Here is an 18,300-nt window from a genome sequence, read left to right on the forward strand (position 1 = left end):
AGAAGATTGGTGAAAATGCTTTTCGCCTTGATCTACCAGCTTACATGCACATCTACTCAGTCGTAAATGCAGATTGCTTGAGATTGTTTGAACCTTCAATGATTGAGGACCCTGAAGAGCATAATCAATTGCTTTCTATTGATGACATGCTACATGAATATCTTAATGAATTGCAGGAAGACACAGTGCTGGATAGGAAGGTGAGGGCAATGCACAGGGGAGATGTGGATTACCTCAGGATTGGGCTCAAAGGTTCAAACCTAAGCAGTGCAAAGTGGATTGAGATTGGGCAAGTGAGAAAACAATACCCTCACTTAATCGATGCTTGAAAACCAACTTTTGGTGGTCCAAAAACTTTTTTCAGTGGGAAGGCCGTGATCCGAATTGGATCCATAAAGAACTGTCAAAGGAACCATCACTGTATCAGGTCGGGACGAACATCAAAGAATTCAAAACAACGATAAAAAACACCCCTGAACTAGTGGCAGTGGCAGCCAGCGTGGAACGACGAGGACCTCGGTCAAAGCGCGCTGACTGAGGCCCATGGAGACTGCGCGGGAGGCCGAATTAGCCCCTGGGAGGCTCGGATTGGGAAACAGAGGTGGATTTTGATGCGCATCGCTGGGCGAAAAGGCTCGAAATGGGGAAGCCCGGAGCACTCGGACGTGTGGGGAGCAGGAGAACCGTAGGGCAAAAGGCAGAAGGGCTAAAAGATAAAGGCGGAACTCGCTTCGAAACCGACGGTATTGATCGGGGGCTCCTTGAACGATAAGCGGTTTTGGATGGAAGCGGAGCGATCCCACTCAGCGATCGACGCGTGGCGAGCGGAGGAGAGAGAAAATCGCTGCTCATCGCGCGCTAATGGTCGAGCAAGTCAACCGCGTGAAATGAGCGGACGACGTTGGATCTGGGGGATTCAGATCGGACGGCTGAGATCGCGCCCGATGGGGAAGCGGAATCGACGAGGGATTAAGTCGTAGTTTGTAAAGAATTTGAGGTCCGTTTTGACCGCCACAGTGGAGGAAGACTCATTCCACGATGTAACCGAAGAATTCAACCGACGAAGCAGGCTGGCGCGTTACAGGAGGACATGTGGCCACTCCCTGTGAGCTCGATGATGACGCCGAACAGGGAACTCCAAGCACAGCTGCAGAAGGCAATTTGATGGAGGCGGAAGAGGAACTGAACAAACATGGGAACGAATGGCTCTAAAGCCATGAACAGAAGACAGAAGACACAGAGAACCCCGAGAGGAGGTCAGAACACAAAGAGGAAGACAGAAGACAGAGAAGCAAAGAACACAGTGAAGCAAAAGCAGAAGAAGATAGAGGGCTGAGCTGACCAAAGGCGGCGTCGAGCACCAGAGAGCTTGAGAGGTTCAAGCCATCCCAGAGAGGATCTGTCCGGACTGAGCATCACATTGGGCTCTCTCCATTGTAGACCAGAAGGTCACAGAGCTAGTAGGCAACAGAGTCTGTGCACTCCAGTGGCTTGGGGAATCCAAGAACCACCCTGCCAAGCAAAATCTGTTTCAGGTGACTCAAATTGAGCTCCTGCATTGTAATTCTCTGCCTAAGACACAATAAAATAAGGCCACCACTGAGAGCTGGACCGGAGATGTAACCCTGGAGGATAGGGTGAACTCCTTATTAATTTCTTGTGTTCTTGTATTTGCTTAGTGTATTTCTCTGTTGTCCTTCCATTTAAGTGTCTATGTATTTGCAATCTGATTGATCCGTTGCTTAAATAACATAGACACACACACCAACACATGAGTCTATAATACCTTTATTCAATAAATCTTTAATTGAGGTCACTCATAGGGTGATTATCAAATCACCAAAGATCTGAACAGAAGTGCAGTTATGTGCGAGAGTGAAATGTAGCAAGTATCTGAGAGTGATAAGCTCAGCGAAATTATTTGTTCCTTCTCCCAGTCCTAATTTGTCTTTGAAGTGGTGCTGTTCTAAAATGTATAAGCAAACCCCCCCCCCACAGCCTTGAGGTTGTGCTGCCTCGTTGAAGAAAGCCCATGGCTGGGTTTTCTCGATATTACTAGGTCCAGTTATTGAGTGAGTGCGTGGTGGCTCATCGTCAGGGATGCCATCGTAAACAGTCATTGCCTTTGCAGTGAGCAGGGGCTAGCAGATGGGCTGATTCTTAAAAATATGGCGGTTACGACCTAGCCAGATGGACCAATAGATTATAAGTGGCAGGCACTGTGCTTTTTTCCCTCGATGTGCTGAGATCCAGTTATTCCAGGCTTGCAGAATAGTAGGGCCTTGCCAGGCGTTCCTCATTGAGAGATGTTGTGTTATAGATTGCTAGAATTATGTGACATATGAGCAGGACAAAAACAGATGCTCATTTGATTTGGTTGCCTGTTTGCAGAGAACACACCAGCTCGGCTTGAAGATGGATCTGTGCATAAGTGCCTCTCCCGTGGGGGTTTTGTTATTTAAGATGCACCACATAAATAGGCAGGCTCGAGGGGGAGCTTTTAGTCTCCAAAGTTGCTGCCACCAATCATGAGAATGGTTGGGCTTTCGGTCCTGTAATAGATGCAGCTATCCCAGTTTTGGACTATATTTCCCATGATCAACGGGGGTCCAAACTAAGACATCAGGATCCTGATTAAGGATAATATGCGCTTCGGATAGAGCCCCAATGTATGAATCCCAGGATTGCTGCCACTGTGCAGGAATATTCAGATCATGAGCTGTTCGCCAGTGCTGTCTAAGAATGGATCTATGGTCTTGATCAACAATTTGGGCGATCGTCTTGACCTCCCTATGATTAAGGTATTGTAGGAGGTCCGATGGAAGAAGGTATCGGTTACCCCCACCAATCCATGGATCGACACCAATTCTCACAGAGGAACCATTGTTTATGTGCCATGCCAAATCTGCTCTAATGAAAGGCATTGTCTGTAATATAGATTTCCAAACAATGGATATTCCCCCACTAGGCCAGTCATGTTGACGAACCCAGTCCAGGATCTGATGAGGCCAGATGTATTTATGATATGTCACTGTCGTCCAAAGATTGTTAGCAGTAAGAAGAGACCAGCTCATCTTTGCTGCAAGTGCTTTGGCAAAATAAGGCAGATCTTTTAACCCCCACCTCCCCCATTTCTTTGGGAGGGCGATGTTCTTCCAGCTTACCCAGGCAAATATTTTACCTTCCTTGTGTCCATTCCAAAGGTATTGGCTGCATATCTGTTGTATACGACTGAGGATTCCCCGTGGGATCCAGGCAAGGGACATCCAGTATACCGGGGTGGCTTCCAGAACAGATTTGATCAGGACAAGTCTCCCTGCTCTAGAGAGTATTCTGTGATTCCAACTTTTCAACCTCTTCTCCAGCTTGATCACTAACCAGATCCAGTCAACAATCCTATAGCTGTTGGGTTTTATCCGGAACCCCAAATATTTGAGCCCATCCGAGAGATTGTGGGGAGTGTACTGAAAGTGCATATGGGCTGCTCTAGCTTCTTGAGGGGTAGTATGAGACAGGGTGATCGTGGATTTGGTTTGATTCGTGATCATTCCAGTGGCTTTTTCAAAGAGGGTGAGAATCTCATGGAAGGTGGCCGAGTCCCTAACACTGCCATCTAAGAATATCATGACATCATCTACAAAGAGCAGGTGTGTGAGGTGGAGGAGATCAGTCATTCTTAGTCCTTTAAGTCTGCCCTCCCTCTTTGCCGAAGCAACTTACATCATATGATATTCTCTTGATTAGTTGCATTTAGATTAAAATTGCACTTTAATTTCTTGTTGATTTTTACGGCCTAATACTAAGCATGGGGGATCATAAGACACCACAGAAACATGTTGCCTCGTGCGCTTGGTCTTTGATATGTGTAGGTAATAGGTCTACAGTACAAAGAGATTGCTGGTGTTCTCATGACCCCCCTTTCGAGCAACTTCGTGCACTTCCTGAGAGATCTTGTCCCAGTTGGAGCCAGATGTTACCCACCACCTGTGGGTAGTATATATAGGAGGAACTTTTTTCTCCTAGATGGTCCTCAACCGGCAGCCAGCAACCCCTTGTAACCCCTAGATAGCTCAATGTGCCATTTTCTTCGCCACCCGAGCCAGCCATGTGGTCCCTTTCCCATCTATTATGAATGTATGTTTGAAGGTGGGCCTCCCGACCCCAAAGGTATGACCTTTCATTGCTTTGGTTGAGTAATTTTGTTTACTTTTCATGGGCACTTGTGGGCATGAATTGGTGGGGGGATTCGGTGGAAAAAGTGGTTTAGGTCCGTATTTTTGTCTCCACTACCCGATTTCATGGATACCCTTGTATCCTAGTCCCGTGGGATCTCCTTTGCTAACCATTAGCTTTGGGGATGACACTACATGGGAAATCCCGATTTTGGTTGCGTGGTCCCGCTTCCCAATACCACCTGCATTACTCCCCTCCTCATTATAGCCTCATTCATCTCTTTTCCCATCCGGGTCCACATGTGTCCACTGGGTCCACATAGGGTTAGCCTCCCCCTCCCCTTGTCCACACCTTAGGTTGGACCTAGAACGATGGCCCAGAGGTTGATGCAACTAAAAAGAAAATGAAAGCATAATTTGACCACTCTCAACAGGAAATGTACCACAAAATGCAAAAGATGGATGGGACATACAAATTTAGCACGTGGGCAAAAGCAAAACATGAGCTCTACCCCTTATCCGTGGCCATCACCCTGGTTCTTATGGGCCCTAGATGAGCCCCCTCCATTAATAAAGAACCCATGATTGTCCCAACGCCTGGTGGGCGTTGAACTGTGCCACCTTAAGGGGGTATCCACTGCTATATGTTGCATATCATGCTCTCATCCCTTGGAGCCCCGATCAAAAATAAAAAGGCATATGAAGAAGGGTGAAAAAACAAAGACGGTTAACTCGTACCACAATTGCTCCCTCATACACTTATATATTCAGACGTGGGCTTCCCTTATTATAGCTACCCTTGCACCTTGACATGTGGTTTGGATCATTCCCCTGATCCCCACTTTGTTCCATTATTATATCATTTGCCACCTATCACTTGAAGGATGTACCATGGACCTGTTCCCCGCTTTAAAGGCTGAAACCAACTAATAAGGTCCTTGGTTAATGTTGACACCTAATCCGAAACGGATGAGGTGAAGTCGGACAGTCATCTAGAAGATGAACTGATCCGTTTTATATGTGTATAAATAAAGTGCTGGCTAATGAATAAATCAATCAATCAGTGTTTTCTCATTTAAGTGTTTTCTTGCGCTCATTGCTGGAGTTACCCTGGCCTGACATGGTATCAGAGCACAGGTCCCAAATTGGTTGTAACTCCTGGTCAGTTCTGTGCTGAACGCCTCTCAGACTGACACTGCTCACTGACTGCCAGAGACTGTGCCTCTGGAGACTGCGCCCTCAGACCTTGAGTACTGCGTCCGTTACCTATGCGTTGATGCTGTTGAACTAAGAACTGAGGTATCGTTTTCTTTTAATGGTGACTGTGGTATGCGTTCAAGATTTTGGCTGCCTTCTTAGTTTAATGAAGAGTGACGGTGAATGCGTTGAAGTAATGGTAGAACAGTGTATTGCTGCGTTTAAAAAGAACTGTGGTTTATTACTGCGTATTTTAATGATGTATTGATGCAAGCTGAGACTGCGATTTTCAAATGCTGGATGCGTATTTTAATGATGTATTGATGCAAGCTGAGACTGCGATTTTTAATGCTGGATGCGTATTTTTAATGACCATTGCATGACTGTGTTTTTTGAGAAATACATTGGGAGACTGTGTTTTTTAAAGAACTGTGGGTATATGGTGACTGGTATATGGTGAATGGTGATACCTGCCTGCGTTGTAAGAACTGCGGCATCGTTTTCTTTGAAACAGTGGCATTGCTTTCATAAAACAGTGGTATCGTTTTCATAAAACAGTGGTATCGTTTTTAATAAAACAGTGGCAGTTGTTATATTGACACCGGTTTGAGTAGTGTATAGCCATCCGTTTTTGTGCTGGCGGTTTGAATATACGTGCTATATCCATTCAATTGATCTCGGTTGGTATCGGTCTCTGTCTATATAACCCTCGGCATGAACTTGGAAGAAATTTTAACCCACGTCAAGGATACTTCAGGGATGAACCTCTCAATCCGAAGAAATTTCTTTTCATGAGTGGAGCCAGTGGTGGCCTTAATGGGCTATTTGCATACTTATTTTGAATAGTTGCGTTCTGCGCTCTGGATGGAAATGAGGTCATTCTTTACAAAAATCTTAAATGATATAGCAATGTGCTAACATTTCCACTGTCATAATGTTGAACCTTTCCAACGCTAAAGTGTTCTGCAAGTATATGCTGCCAGCTTATCAGATTAAATTTTCAATTCATGATTATTGTACTTCCAGGCATCTGTTACCTGTGTAGATTTGTAACACTGAGGTCTAAGTGATATATATATTTGTAACCTGTCGCAGTTTTTCAAAAGCAGTCAGAGTGATATATATATCAGAATCATTATATCAGTCAGAGTTTCAAAGCTTATGTAGTATTGCAGTGATTTTCAAAGCATATGTAGTATTGCAGTGATTTGAGCGCCCTTGATTTTTTCATTGAACAGTGATATATGTTGAAGATACAACACTCTCCTTTTTCTCTATTGAACAGTGATATATGTTGAAGATACATATGAGCGCTTTCTTTTTCTCTGTTGAACACTAATATATATATAAGATTTTTTTCCAGCAGAAGTCTTGCTGTGACATAAGGATTTTTTTTTCCCAACAGAAGTTTTCTATCAACAGAAGCTTTTTGGCAGAGATAATTTTTTTTTTACAGAATGCATTCAATCATTTCTATGGTCGGAATAGTTCTCACTGGCAAGGAGAACTATTCTGAATGGTCTCGGATGGTGAAACACACCCTCATCTACAATGAGCTGTGGAAAGGAGTGTGTGTCGGAGAAGAAGACAGAGACCCTGTGCAGCCCACATCAGACAAAGAACTCGCCATTTGGGAAAACAAGAACAGCAAAGCCTTTGCATTGATCGCAGCATCTGTCAATGAGGAAGTAAGTCGTCATATTTCCTGCTATTCCACTGCCTTTGAAGCTATACAAAAGCTGAAAGAACTCTATGATACACATTCTGCACTTGAAGTTGTTCAGCTCATGATTAAACTCTTCACTCTTGAACTGAAAAATAATGATCCTCTTGCTCTTGCATCTGAAATAAAGTCTATAATGCATGATATAAAATCCACTAAGGTTGAGCTGGATATATCTCTTATTGCCTTTCTCAAAGCACTCTATCCTACCTACTCCAATTATCTTGAGTCTTTACAAGCAAATGGAAACCTTAAAGATATAACCTTTGACTCTCTTGTGAAAAAGTTTGCTGAAAGAGAGAAAGCCTTTGGAAAGAAAACAGTCCCTGAATCTTCTGAAGAGACTGTTTGCCTTGCTCACAAAGAAAAGCATCTTGCTCAAGATTCTGCAAGAGGAAGAGGTGGACGAAGAGGAAGAGGAAGATACTTCAGAGGAAGGGGGGGCAGACATTCTCAAGCAGAAAAGGCAGATCTGCATTGCATTCGCTGCAAACGAAATGGATCACATGATGCTTCTACATGCAAGCTACCATGGGACAAAGTTGAGCAGAGAAGAAATCAGCAGAAAGGTAAAACTGATGACTCAGACAAAGGTAAAGCACCCGAATCTGCACACTATATTGAGGCACAATGTAATATTGGAGTAAATGAAGATTTGTTTAATGCTTCACTTGCTTCTTCGAAAAATGACTGGTTGCTTGATTCAGGAGCAACCTGTCATATGACTCATAGGAGAGATTTCTTTGAAGATTTCACTAACAATGTTGATGGAGCAGTATACTTTGCAGATCAGTCAAAAATCAAGCCATCAGGGCTTGGCACAATCAGGCTTAAACTGCCTGGTCTTCCAGACTTTCTTCTGGATCATGTTCTATATCTCCCACAGCTGAAGAGAAACTTGCTGTCCCTGGTTCACATCCGCCAGCAAGGTCACTCCATTCACATGTTTGATGGCAAGCTTGAGGTAAGAAAGGCATCTGACCACTCACTTGTCATGAGGGGTATAGAAGAAGAAAGACTCCTTAAACTGCAAGGAACCTCTGCTCATGCACAGCATTTCTCATATATTTCTCATCATGAAGAAGGTGCACTTCCATCAAGTTTATTATGGCATGCTAGATTTGGGCATTTAAACTATGATAGTCTCCGCTTGTTGAAGAAAAATGGTGTTGCTGGTTTGCCTACAATTCCTAGAAAACATAAACAATGTGATGCTTGCATTCTAGGAAAGCATAGCAAACAGTCTTTTCATGATTCACATTCAAGAGCACATAGGAAGCTTGAACTTATTCATTCAGATTTATGTGGTCCAATGCCTGTTCCTTCTGCAAATGGAAATAAATATATCATGACATTTATTGATGATTACACCAGAATGTGTTGGGTTTACTTATTGAAGAACAAATCTGATGCTTTTCAAACATTTAAGAATTTTCATAAGTGGATTGAAAATGATGCACAATCTCATATTGGGTCTATTCGCACTGATAATGGAAAAGAATATACATCAAATGAATTTGAACACTATCTTCGCCAACATGGGATTAAACATCAAACAACTGTGCCTTATAATCCTCAACAGAATGGTGTAGCTGAAAGAATGAACAGAACAATTTTGAATATGGTACGATCTATGCTTTTCTTCAAGAATGTAAAGACAATGTTTTGGGCTGATGCTGTTCTATGTGCTGCATATATAAAGAATAGATGTCCATCTAGTGCTATAAGAAACAAGACTCCTTATGAATTGTGGTATGGACATGTTCCTTCGGTAAAACATCTCAGGATATTTGGTTCCACCTGTTATGCTTTAATACCAAAGGTACATAGAAACAAACTTGGTGCTAGAAGTCGTAAGTGTATCTTCCTGGGGTATTCAAACACATCTAAAGCATACCGCCTTTATGATGAAGTAAATAAAAAGTTTGTTTTATCTAGAGATGTAATTTTTCTTGAATCATCCAAATCTGACAGTGTTGTTGAGCGGCAACTTGATCGCTTGGATAGATTCACAAAACCGAAATCATTTCAAGAGTTTGATAATCAGATTCCACATCTTGAAGGGGGGATTCCTATACTAGATCAACATGTGGAATCTTCTTCTGAAGAACAATCTCCCCTGCCTGACACTCCAACAACGGATGATGCTTTAAGTGATGTAATTGATAGAATTGGGAGACTCAATCTTGATATAGACCCAACTCAATCAACAGAACAGCCTGGACCATCTCAGAAAGGTCCCCCAAAGTGGCTGACAAAGACACTTGAAAGTGTTCATCCTGATGAAATTGGAAAAACAGGAACCCGAAATTCAAACCGACAAGATGGAGGTGATGTAGATAACTCTAATTCACCTGTTGATATGGATGTTACTTATGATTGTGAATTGAACTTGTCTACAGATTTTGAACCAACTTCCTTCAAAGAAGCTGCTTCTCATGATGAATGGAAAGAAGCAATGCAGAAGGAGTATGATGCCCTCATAAAGAATGGCACTTGGAAGCTGGTTGATCCTCCATTTGGAACCAAACCAATTGGCTGCAAGTGGGTCTACAAGAACAAGTACAAAGCTGATGGTTCACTTGACAAGCACAAAGCTAGGCTTGTGGCAAAAGGTTTTGCACAGAAGGAAGGGGTCGATTATGAGGAAACTTTTGCTCCCACAACAAAATGGGCCACCATCCGGACACTCTTTGCACTAGCTGCTCAGAACGGTTGGAAAGTCCATCAAATGGATGTAAAAACTGCATTCTTGAATGGAGATCTAAAAGAGAATGTTTTTATGTCCCAGCCTGAAGGATTTGCTGTGAAAGGACATGAACACAAAGTATGCAAACTTGTGAAGTCCTTGTATGGCCTCAAACAAGCACCACGAGCCTGGTATGAAAAACTAACTGAGCATCTTCTGAAACTCAACTTCAATCATTTTGATCTTGATGATGCAACTTTATTTGTCAAGAAAGTTGGAAAAACAGTTGTATATCTTGTGGTATATGTAGATGATCTTTTAATGACAGGGAACAATGAAAGCTATATTGCATCCATAAAGAAAGAATTAGGAAAAATCTTTGAAATGACTAATTTGGGCTATGTTCATTACTATCTTGGCATTGAAGTAACCCAACATCCAAAGTCCATATTTCTTTCTCAAAAGAAATACATTGGAGATTTGTTATACAGATTTGGCATGACAGAGTGCAATCCCCTCTCTACTCCAATGGAACAAAACTTGAAGCTCACATCTACTGAAGGAAAGGAATTTGAGGATGCAACAAAGTATAGACAGCTTGTAGGAAGTCTCATCTACCTCACTACTACCAGACCAGACATTTCATTTGCTGTTGGAATCCTCTCCAGGTTTATGCAAAGGCCTTGTGAGGGACATTGGTCTGCTGCAAAAAGAGTTCTAAGGTACTTGAAGGGAACTCAAGACCTTGGAATCAAGTATACACAGGTGAACGACTTCAACTTGATTGGATACTCTGATTCAGACTTCGATGGAGACAAAGAAACCGGGGTATCTACTTCAGGATATGCTATGAGTCTTGGATCAGGAGCTGTCTCCTGGAGATCACGCAAACAATCAGTACCAGCAGATTCCACAACAGAAGCAGAATACGTGGCAGCAGCTGAAGCAACGAAAGAAATTGTGTGGCTCAGGAAAATTCTTGAAGATTTGCAGGTAAAACAAATACAATCAACTCCACTCATGATTGATAACACATCTGCAATAAAGTTGGCCAAGAACCCAAAGTTCCATGATCGTACTAAGCACATCAATACTAAATATCATCTGATCCGACATCATGTTGAGGCCAAAACAATCCATCTTCGTCATTGTTCCACAAACGAGCAAATTGCAGACATCTTCACCAAAGCGCTTGGAAGAGAAAAGCTTGAAAAATTCAGAATGATGCTTGGACTCACCAACATCCCTTCAGATTAAGGGGGGGAATGTTGACACCTAATCCGAAACGGATGAGGTGAAGTCGGACAGTCATCTAGAAGATGAACTGATCCGTTTTATATGTGTATAAATAAAGTGCTGGCTAATGAATAAATCAATCAATCAGTGTTTTCTCATTTAAGTGTTTTCTTGCGCTCATTGCTGGAGTTACCCTGGCCTGACAGTTAACCCCCTATTGAGCTTGGAGACACTTGTACATGCCAAAGCCCACTATGGAAGGGCATGCCACCATGAAGTGACCCATTAATCCCATGACTTGTAAGCTCTTTTACTTGATTACTTTAATAATTTGTTGTATTAGAGGGCAAGGGGACGCATTGGATCTTATGCAAGATTGCAGATGGGTCTCCATTTGGGGTTTGGTCTCCCTATACGGGGTGCTAGCCCTCCAGAGGGCCACATTGGCACTTGTAGGGTAAGCGTTGAGAGCCATGGGTTTCCACCATAGCAGAGAGTACTTCATGGATCCCCAACACTACTTGTTGATTACTTTTGTTCCACCTTTTAGATGAGGATGATGCACCTGGTTCACCATGCCCAACCAGCTCCACACTTGCACCATACAGTTGGCAAATGTTCCAGGGTCCAGAGGATGTCTCCTACTGCAGAGGGAGGGCTTATATCATCATCCTAGCCATTACAGATGGTCTACAGGGATTTTCGATTCACTTGGAGACCCGTGAGAATGTCCTCGTGCCCCCACACCCACTTGGGAGCACCACAGGTTCTTGCTTGGAAAACAAGAGGCCAACCCCTTGCCCACTATGTTTGGAGTACATTCCTACATCATGGCAGCCTTTGAACTTCACTAGGCATCTTCAAAGGCCCAACGATTCTGTTTATTGATGATTCGACCCTCTTGAGGGGCTTATTCTTATGTTTTTGAGCTATTTGGTGGGCTTGTCAGCAAAAGTATTGTTATTGTGCACATTATTTTATTTTAGGGGCTCAATTAGGCCAATTTAGCTAAATCAAATTCATTAGAGAGTGTATAAATAGAAGTGTAATGATTCATTTTCATCATCGTCACTTGGATTGGGTTATTTGCTCTTGTGAAATTTTCGCTATCCCTTTTGGAGGACGAGTTTGGTGTTGATTTTGGGTAGCATCGGATGTGCTCTAGCCATGAAAATTGGTGGAGAGACTAAGGCACATGAGATCTCCAAGACCTAGAAGTCGTTTGGAGAAATTCCACTCGGATGAGGAGTTATTAAAATAATTAATATTTTTAATGGGTTCCTAAGTCTAAACTGGAAAATAAAAATATTAATGTGTATTAATAAAATATGGGTGAAAAAGTTCTAAGTGATGAGGATCAAGCTAGTTCTAATCTTAGCCGTTGTTTACGGAATTAATCTCGGTCGTTGATTCTTCAACAGGGAAAGTATAAGAGGAGGCTTGAGGGTCAGTTGGAGAGACACCAAGAGACAAAGAATTCGATTTTCTGGGGCGAATTTTGCTGAGGAAATTGAGTTAGTGATCAGAGTTGCAGTGAGGGGTAGTTCAGCAAGGGATTTTCATTCGAGGATGAAGAATACGTAGCAGAGAGGCAGCGCAGTGCCGGGAGAGACAGCGCAGGCCCTAGAAGGGATGACACAAAGGTCGAAGAGCTGACACAGAGGATGTAGAAGGCTAACACAGGTGACGCAAAAGCTGTAGAGGCTGATGTTGGGCCTTAGAGGCAGCACTTGGGAGATTCTGTGGGGTAGATTGATAGTAGATCAGCGGATTCTGAGCCGGAGAGGGTGACGCAGCTCCTGGAGGAGTGACGTAGTTCTAGAGCAGTGCTTGGAGTAGCTTTCTCTGTCCAGCATAAGGAACAACTAGAGTCACTGTGGGATTTGATCATTCGATTGCTGATTTTCCGGAATATCTGTCTCTGGATAGAGGTACTACTGCCGAGGATATTCTCTGTTGGGTGTGCTGTTTCTGACACCCTAGTTACATTCACAAAATCTGCTTAATAATACAAACCCCCTATATGCTGCACCAGTTTTCTCGAATTGGGTTTTATCCAGAAATAACGGTGTCCCTTGTATTATTGTCTCAGTGTATTTCAGTGCATGATCTGTATATTTGTGAAGGTTGCATTAGTGTTTACTTCGATGTTTATGCAATTAAATAACTTGTTAATGTAAAGAACAAGCAGGAGATTGTAAACCAGTAATTGCAGTAGGGGTTTTTGATGTGTTTGATTCAAGATTTTTCACATTTGGATATTATGAATGAGTTTTGATGTTTGGATATCTCTCTCTTGCCTTGGAGTTTCATTATTCACATAATTTGATGATTGGATATACTCTTTGTACATGTAAGTGCTCTTTTCATGCTTATTCTTGTAAATTACTTTGTGACATGAATGTTGCTAGGATTTTCGTTATACAAGTCTGAAATTTACTACTTTTCTCTATGAATTAGTGGAAATTGTGATCTTTTATAGTGTTGCATCATGTCATGGGCCATGTATGAAAGGGTGAACGTTCCTAGAGATAATTTGTGATAAATACATCTCGATAAGTCATCAATTATTGCAAATCGAAGTATAAAAGCCTTGAAGGAGTGACTTTCATGCCCTAATGCCATGCGAAGTTGTTTGAAGGCCTCCTTGATTGGGTGAATTCTTCCCAAACCATAAATTCGTCTTGACTCCATCTCGCCCAAAGGACAAGGTACTAATCCTCCATTGGTGATCATTTTCAACGCTTATTGTTTTCACCTCCCTCTTTTTCTAGGCCTAACCTACATAGGTTACCTAGGGCATCAATTATCTCACAATCTAGCCATCAAAAGACTTCGATTTTTGGTCCACAACTACGTTGAGGTTTGCTCTAGAGGCCCTCCAAATTTGAAGCAAATCCGACGGTGGGATCTCGAGATATAGCAAACTCTAGCTCAATGACCATTTCTTGCCCTAGTTTTCCCTTGGCGAGTGTCCTCATTAGGATCATTGAATTAAAATCTCAAAGAAAATTTGTCCTTTGATCCTCTTCTTCTCCCTAATTAGGTCAAGCCCCTCAGTGGGTGATCAACTCCATATCCTTGACCTAATTTTGGCTCCACTTGGTCCATGTGGTCCCACAACCTATTGATGCCAATTCCACAAAGATCACACAAAGACCAATTCTCCATAAGGATTTCCAGGCCAAGGAATCATCTTTGCAAGATATATTCCCAAACCCTATCCTCGAGAATCCTCTTAGCCCTTCCTAGAGAGCCTATCACCTTGCTTTCCAAGCAAGAATGCCACACAGGTGAGTCTCTCTTACGAATAGGCCTTGGGAATCACCCTTTATCCTCTCATTGACACATCCATTATTGTGATTCCTCTTATATCGGGTCTCCTCCCATCGATGAAAGTCCGTAAAGAGCAAGGGGCCTTAGTTGAGGTGACAGTGGGCTATCGCTCCATTGTTGCCCTTGATCTAGTAGTTGCTCTATAGGATCCCCTGCTAGTTTGAGCGGTAAAAGGACTAAAGGATACATCTTGTGTGAATACATTGTGGGAGTGCAAAAACAACTCCTATATAATGAGAGAAGAGGGATATAAGAAAACTAAAACATTGACATTGGGATAAAATTGGCAAGGGTCTGGAAAGCCAAAAAATCGTAAAAATCGAGAAAATATTGGTAAAACTCAAGGAACCTCAGCAAATTAAGATACCACCAAAATATTGGTAAAAATCGGCAAATATCGGTTGGGCCAAAAAAATGCAATTTCACAATTTTTCGCTAAAAAAGGGCTGTTTGCAACACTGCTTTTTTCTCATATCAATCACCAATATGGTCTTGGGCCCTAGGTTCACCCTAAGAATAAAGCTTTCCATCAATGATGCAAAAAATGTAATCTAAGTTGTGTAACCTTGGCTCAAGTATGCCAAATGTGTTCAAAATTCAAATGGAATCCCCTGTTGCAATGTACCTTTGAAACATCCTCCAACAAGCCAACAATACTCCTTCACAGCTTGGAATTTGATGAATGGTTCTCCTGCAAGATTAAACAAAAGAGGCACAACCCCCAAGTCTTTCCTTGCAAATTATTACACTCACTGAACTCCATGGATCTCTTGGTGTGATGGTGAGAGAAGAAAGGTTGTGAAAATGCAAAATGATCCTTGTGTTTTCAGAGGGTAACTGAAAGATTATTATGATGTTGTATGCATTGCTTTATACTCTTTTAGGAAATCACTTTAAAATTTAGAGTTCAAATCTATTATTGCTAAATTAATAACAAGGGTTTCAAGTAATGATGCGTCGAAGCTTATGATTACAGACTCACTGTTTAATTGATCAATTATGTGTCATGGTACACTCAAATAGAATTAGATGTAACAAGGCTCTAATTAACATGTATTCCTAAAATCCATTATACATTTTAATCTTTTGGGATTACATTAACTTATCAAGTTCCAGATTCTACTGGTTAACGATAATTTGAAAAAGATTTTGGACTTTAACCCCTTCAAAAGGATTGGCTTTAACATGTGCTTTGAGAGTTCCAGCTACCTTTCATTTATTTACCTCTATATCCCTAACCGTTGCTCCCTTATGGTGGCATATCTATGAGTATCTTGAATAAGAAGGTATAGATATCTCACTTGTTCCATGTATCTAAGTAGCAAAGATAATATTTTTATCTGGAATGGCATCCTCTAAAAAATTGTGAAAAACATAGGAAAAACATTACATTTCAAATTGAGATTGAAATAAAATCTATAGGAAAGAACTTCATTTTTTGGGCATCATGCAAAAGTAGTAGGTGCACCTGGTTTATTTCTCTACTTCTACTTTATACCACTATTTATTGACATTGTAGTCTAGTTAAATCCTCATCTAGATAAAATTTCTCCGCAATGATACAGCACTTTTCTTTAAAGACAACTAGCCTATCCTTTGTATTCTAAAACTAGGTGATAAGAGAGTTATCTTGAGTAAACCATGCAGTTACATAGCAGTTACACTTATTAGTTATTACCCACCATTTTGTTAGGTAACTCTTTGGAAGGGGGGTCTTTTATAATATTAGGCAATGCAAGCTGTGGCAGTGATGAAACTAACGAACAACATGCTCATGCAGTCAGTTTTGTGTAAAACACTATTAACAGGGATAGTATCCTATCTGATCATATTATTCCAGAAAGACACTTCTCTACCATGGAGGAGTTTGTTACCCCTTCTTTCAGAAGGGGTATTCACTTGCATTGTGATGAGCACGACACTTTGATGGCATTCTGATATTTAGGTGTCTTCATGTTTTTCGAGGCATACCATGACTCCCAAGGCAATGGTCACACCTCCTGAGGCATTTTTGGGCTACCTGTGCACACATGGACCTCTTCTTGGTGTGCCACATGGAAGAAGCTTGAGCGCTCTCTTTGTTTGTCATTTTATAACCTGATCTTGACTTGTTTAGAGGGGCGACCTGCACTAGGAGAATTATGGAAGACTTTGGGGTGTATCTGGAGCAAATGATGACTTGGAAGGGTCACTTAAGTGACTTGTAATGATGTGACACTCAAATCAAAACAAGCATGATGATGTGGACATAAATTTAAAAACACCTCTTGAAGAACTAATGAGCCTAATTTGAGGGCCATACCCCTATTGAACTTGGACGTCATTTTGGCTGTAGGAGGGTTTCGTGGTATGATTTTGACTTGGAAAATCATTCCCATGCCTCATGGAGGTCCTTTGACCTAGGGAATGGGCATGGGATTTTACTTGATGCATATTTTGGATGTATCGAGCACCATATTACACACTTTGGGGAGCTGTTTTGATGGAGCTTCCCACTTCTAGAGACATATTTCCAACCTTTCATGAGGTTGTTCCACCATTATAGCGTGAATGGACTTTTGTTGACTTGGGGAAGCACCACACCATCACTTCAGGAGGACATTAACCTTATGTAGGGCCTTTGTGTTTAATAATTAAGCAAAAGTGAGACACCAAATGTCTGCAGTGAGAATGAGCTTGGGGATGCTGTTCTTTATTTTTGTCCTCCATGGGAATGAATACATTGTAACCCTAAAATTCATGCGAGGGCCATAGATGTGGGCATCAAACTCCGAATCCATTGTAGTAAGAAATTCTGGCATCGAAACAGGAAATTGCAGATTGAGGAGATAATTTTTATTGCTTCATAAGATATTGCACATACAATCTGCGCATTAGAAAAAGGGCCTTTTTATTCCATACGGTCCACCAAAAGATGTAATCCAACATATGGTGCTTTGTGGCTTGGCATTCTTGTTTGAAGCAGGAATCCTTTAAAATTGGTTGAGTATTTGGGATGACTAATTGCATGGATAAACATTTTTGAAGCAATTGATTGAAGTGAAAAGTACTTGGAGCAATTTTTTGAAAGAGAGAATTTTTTTTCAAGCAAGTTTGGAGAAATTAGTTTGGCTAAAGTATTTATAATTACAAAAAAGCTTGGAGAATTGTTGTGAAGGAGATTCAAAGTTTCTAAAAGTTTTGAAAGAAGTGTTATTGTATTCCTTTCATTGTATTTGGTCCAATGTTGTACGAAGCGGGGATGTTTTTTGAAGGGAAGTGTTAGAAGCATGATTTTCCAAAAATCTTCGGAAGCAAAGCGTCTCAGAAGCATATATATATATATATATATATATATATATATATATATATATATATATATGCATTTATATTTAAAAAAACATCCAAAATACCAAATTAGTTGCAGAAGATATGAAAACATGCATATTTGTACATAAATCAAGAGAGATATGGCATCCATATTACATCAATGATTAATTATTCGAGCATCAACCATCTATATTCTAGCAATTACAAATATAAGGTGGATGGATTCATCAACATAGCTAAGCTCGTTCAACCTTTTCTAGGTATAGAGCAATTTTTCAACAAGAGAGCGTCTGAAGAAGTCACTATGAATACCTCCCTAGCTAAGAGGGAGTGTTGAATTTTTGTAGCTATGGTCGGTCTTCATATGAAGGAAAATGATAAATATAATTTGAATCTCAAGTCGGCTTCCATGGAGGGAAAATCAATTTTTTGAAATTTAAATTATTTGTCTCCTGCAAGTCAAGTCACCCCCAAATGTACAAGTCGGCGGAGCCCAAGAGACACACTACTTGGGGTCATCTTAAATCACTATATAGTATAAATTCACACTCGTCCTCCTCCATTTGAGAGCAATTTCGGATCATCAATTGTCTCTGTTCACACATGTGAGAAAGGGAGATTTCTAAGGCAAAAGGATG

The 18,300-nt window shown here is 41.3% G+C and overlaps 1 protein-coding gene across 8 annotated transcripts in view; it reads left to right on the forward strand.

The window, feature by feature from the left end:
• Positions 1 to 18,300, forward strand: part of LOC149225260 (receptor-like serine/threonine-protein kinase ALE2) — a 390,048-nt gene that overhangs the window by 102,186 nt on the left and 269,562 nt on the right. The gene's annotated exons all lie outside the window — the stretch shown is intronic.

Source organism: Pinus tabuliformis, chromosome J, assembly GCF_031772625.1.
Source record: "Pinus tabuliformis cultivar Carrire ecotype Pingquan chromosome J, CPIR1, whole genome shotgun sequence".
Classification (NCBI taxonomy): Eukaryota; Viridiplantae; Streptophyta; class Pinopsida; order Pinales; family Pinaceae; genus Pinus; species Pinus tabuliformis.